Below are 4,972 nucleotides of genomic sequence, written 5' to 3' on the forward strand. Positions count from 1 at the left end.
GGCGCTCCTCCTCGCTACACCTATATAAGCTCCTAGCTTGATAATGTCTCATTCTTCGCCTGAGGACGGCTGCTTGCGTTGTGGCCGAAACGTCGTGAGAATTGTTTTATTATGTTTTATTTTTATTATTTTATTACTTCCCTTCTACGTGACTTTACCGAAAGAACCAAGAAGATGAATCCCTGCAGTCACGAAAGCTTTAAATCGAAAAATAAAGAGAAATAGCACAAAAACGCGATTTTTACCACTTGAAAGGTGACGGATTGGAAAACGGAATAGCCTATTCCCACCGTGACGCTCGGGGCGTGCCGCCCGGCAAATTTTTGTTGGCCTAAACCCCACCGTCAGAGCGCCAAATCCCTCGCAAGCGCGCATACACAGAGGGACAGACGCACAGACAGACGGGCAGACAGACAAAGAATGACGTTTATAGGTAAAAAATATATATATGCATTATTGAGCCCCCCCCCAAAAAAAAAATATACAAAAGTGTATTTTTTTAATTGTTGCATGGTGTACAGTCTGGAAAGTACCCACATGGCAAATTTCAAGTTTGTTGCATGTCGGGAAGTACGCAAAACATTTTGAACAGACACACATAATCACAATTTTCCCTTTTATATATATACAGTGAGGGGAAAAAGTATTTGATCCCCTGCTGATTTTGTACGTTTGCCCACTGACAAAGAAATGATCAGTCTATAATTTTTATGGTAGGTTTATTTGAACAGTGAGAGACAGAATACCAACAAAAAAATCCAGAAAAACGCATGTCAAAAATGTTATAAATTGATTTGCATTTTAATGAGGGAAATAAGTATTTGACCCCTCTGCAAAACATGACTTAGTACTTGGTGGCAAAACCCTTGTTGGCAATCACAGAGGTCAGACGTTTCTTGTAGTTGGCCACCAGGTTTGCACACATCTCAGGAGGGATTTTGTCCCACTCCTCTTTGCAGATCTTCTCCAAGTCATTAAAGTTTCGAGGCTGACGTTTGGCAACTCGAACCTTCAGCTCCCTCCACAGATTTTCTATGGGATTAAGGTCTGGAGACTGGCTAGGCCACTCCAGGACCTTAATGTGCTTCTTCTTGAGCCACTCCTTTGTTGCCTTGGCCGTGTGTTTTGGGTCATTGTCATGCTGGAATACCCATCCACGACACATTTTCAATGCCCTGGCTGAGGGAAGGAGGTTCTCACACAAGATTTGACGGTACACTGTAAAAACCGAGACTGGGGTTTATTAATGTTTAGTAAATATATAGGAGTAGCCTATACATAAAAATAATGACTATGTGTAGTTTAGAATCACATTGAGCTGAATTCAACACCTTTCTATTAGTTATTAATTGTATTTTACTCAGTTTTGTTCAAATAAAATCAGCCATAAATAACTGAGTAGAATTTAATTGTATTTTATCAGGAAAGTCAAAAATGCCAAAAATTTATTAATTTTACTAACCGGGAGGTTTTTGAATTTAATAACGTTACACTCCCGCCCAAACTCGAGGCATTTTTTCGCGCCACGTGCATGTCAACCATCTTCTTCAACAGACACGTTTCAGGGACCGCCGTTCTCCCAAAGGTAAGACATGTTTTATTATTTTAGCGAACAATTTTTTAACAAAGGTGTGGTAGCAGTTGAACATTGTTTTATGTTACTGCATGTTACCAGCATGCCAATTTAACTAGCTGTAACGTATATCAGAATTAACTAGCACAACGTTAGGCCTTTGGAAGTCAGTCTGATTCGACTAAAAGCACGAGACTATAATTTTTGTTCCGCACACGAAAAAGTAATGTGCGTGATTAAAACTAGACTATATTCATTCGGATCACAGCGTGTACCGAACCAAAAGTCCTGTACCTGCCGTTACACCTCCAGTATATTATATCTTGGTGTTGATGTACGTACAGTATGCTAACGTTAGCTAGCTTGCCACCAGTCAGTTAGCGTCACCTTTACGTTGTGGCTAGCTTGTTGTGTAGTTGCTAGCTAGCTAGATGATGTGAGTGACAAGAAGTTGATGTGCTAAATTTGAGCATGAAAATTTGAATATTAAAAATAATAAAGAATTATCTTGTAAATCCGATTCTATTGTCCTCATGTGATTAGAGACCTGGTGGCCTTCCATCTGATACATGGACCTTTTTCTGCCTCAGGTTTTTGCTTATGGAATGGAAGTGTAAGATCTGCAAGTCTTTGTCTGCCACAAAGGTAAATCTACTAAAGCATTACAGACAACACACAATATTTGGTCGTGGCCAATCCCAGCCATGCCTATATGACAGTTGCCCTTGCACATTTAAAACGCAGAGTGCCCTTCGCACACATTTGTCCAGATACCATTCAGATGAAGAAAGTCTACGGTCAGGAAACATCTCTGCTTTTAAGTGTTTAGTTTGCAATGCTTGTTGTTCTATAGAGAAGGACTACTTTCAGCATATTGGAAATCATCTGAAGAGCCACGAAACTGTCTTTTGTGTATTTGAAGGATGCAGCTTTCAGACAAATATATACAATACATTTCTAAAACACAAAAGCAAAAGACACAAATCCTATTCTTTGAGTGATTTTAAGAAAGATGTGTATGAGAGTCGCCATAATCAGACTGTTGACCATTCTGATTTACCAGAGGCCAATGATGGTGAGGGCACTAGTTTAGATTGTGATCAGGAAAGTGCATCATACTTAGTTCTTCAAAGAATTGGCTTACTTCTGCTGAAGCTAGAAACCATCTATAATGCCTCAGTGAAGTTCATTGATGCCTTGGTTGAAGACCTTCAGTTCATTTCATCTTCAGTATCAGTTGCAGTTGTTAGGAACATACTAGATTCAACATTGAAGGTGAATAAATGCATTGTTGACCAGGCCATCGTAACTGAATTGTCAGCAGTTGTGCAACTTCCATCCCATTAGTACAGCACTTAGAGCAGGTGGTCCACTTGGTACGGCTTTTAAGAGAAGAAAGTATTTTAAGGTGCATTTCCAGTGTGTTGATAGCATTGAATATATTATTGATACTGAAAAGAACAAGACTTTTCAATATGTGCCTATTCTCCAGACTTTGCAGGAAGTCTTGAAGAATAAAGACATTGCAGAAATAATTTTATCCAGAAAATCAAATAGTATTGGATATATTAAGTCAATTTTTGATGGAAAATCCTTCAAGCAAAATGTATTTTATGCTGGGGAAGAAACAAGACTGTCTATAATCCTTTACGTTGACGACTTTGAGGTGTGTAACTCACTAGGAACTTCGAGAAAAAAACCACAAAATAACAGTTGTTTATTGGGTTTTGGCAAATGTTCCAACAAAGTTGCAATCTGCATTAACGTCAATACACCTAGCTTTACTTTGCAAAGCTGTTGATGTCAAACAGTTTGAATACAGAGCAGTTTTGGAACCGCTCTTGAAGGATCTTGTCATTCTAGAACAGGAAGGGATTTTCATTTCCAGTGTTGGAAAAAACATTAAAGGGACAGTACATTGTGTTGTAGCTGACAATCTCGATGCACATTCTATCAGTGGACTAGTTGAATGTTTCACGGGGCCGTACATCTGTAGATTTTGTCTTGGACATTCTTCAGAGTACCAGACACACGAAGTGCGGACCGGAGTGTTTCCACCTCGGACAAAGAAGGAACATAGTTTGCATGTACAAACTGAGAGAAAATCCAAATGTTACTCATTGCTTTGGCGTAAAGCGGTCGTGTCCATTGACTGATAAATTAAATCACTTTCATTTTGAGTCTGGGTACCCACCAGATGTACTACATGACCTTTTGGAAGGCATAGTCCCAAGGGAACTAGCATTGTGTTTTCAGATTTTCACCAAGAAGAAGTACTTCAGTTTGAATGAGCTTAACGAGTTAATAACTGAGTCTGACTGTCAAAGTTCTGCGTTATATGCCTATACATCTGGTAGGCTATCAGAGAATGCACTGATTTGTTATTGAAAGCTATCTTTATTTTTGTTTAATGTTTCTTGGGTGTTCTAACATTGTGCTTTCTTCTGATGTGACGCTGACCTAGGCCATTGCAAGTGTTTGTTCTAAAGGAATAGATGTAAGATGCATAGAACATCTGTAGGCTGTGCTAGTTTACTTGTTAGGAAGCCATGCTTGTACTGTAATTATGCATGTTAAAAAAGATAGGTCCACCCGGATTGTGGATTATGGCTACTAGTATAAGTACAGGGAATGCAAGTCAATTGACGTGATGTTTTAATCTCTTTTAGCTGTTTGAAAAACATATTGGCCCTTAGGATTTCAATTTGCGCATATAAAAAAGAAATAATATGAAAGTTTTTTTACAGATTTTTTTTAAAACATTGTCGTAATTTAAATGTGCTAAAAAGACTAAACCTTGAATCACATCCAAAAAAGTAATCTGTGCCTGTAATGCCCACAAATTATAAATACCTCCAGTATTGTATCCCTATTGTACACATACATGATTTCTGTCTTTGTTTTGTACTTGTAATATGTTGGATAAACATGTTGAGACAAAATTGCACGAATAAATGTTAACCTGCTGTTCCTTTTCATGGTTCTTATCTTTTTCATGGTGATCGGTTGACTTAACGTAAGTGAATTGTGGCACCACGAAGGCATGATATTGGGTGGATTAGAAATATAAAAGTTATGGCAACAGACATTCAATATAAGTATTTTATTTAGTAAATCCAAATCATTTTGATCCAGATATTTAGTAAGCTTATATCAATTTCACCCAGACAATTAGTAAATGTAAATCAATTTCACCCAGATCATTAATAAATATTAATCAGATTCCACCAGATATTTAGTAAATCTAAATTACCATTGCTCAGATATTAAGTAAATATAAATCACTTTTCCTTGTAAAATCTATTTGGATTTACACAATTTTTTTAGGCTATATAACTCATCATTTGGAATCATATTACTAAATCCAACACATTTTAACTGTTGCTTTTATTACCATGC

General features: G+C 37.6%; 1 long non-coding RNA gene across 1 annotated transcript; it reads left to right on the forward strand.

Moving 5' to 3' along the window:
- The first annotated feature begins 561 nt into the window (after positions 1-561).
- On the forward strand, positions 562-4,540 carry LOC144726642 (uncharacterized). The gene is made up of 2 exons (XR_013587319.1): positions 562-1,585; positions 2,164-4,540. It is a non-coding gene; the product is annotated as an uncharacterized LOC144726642 (long non-coding RNA).
- The last annotated feature ends 432 nt before the right edge of the window (positions 4,541-4,972 follow it).

Source organism: Lampetra planeri, chromosome 24 (assembly GCF_965212315.1).
Source record: "Lampetra planeri chromosome 24, kcLamPlan1.2.h2, whole genome shotgun sequence".
In the NCBI taxonomy this organism is placed as follows: domain Eukaryota; kingdom Metazoa; phylum Chordata; class Hyperoartia; order Petromyzontiformes; family Petromyzontidae; genus Lampetra; species Lampetra planeri.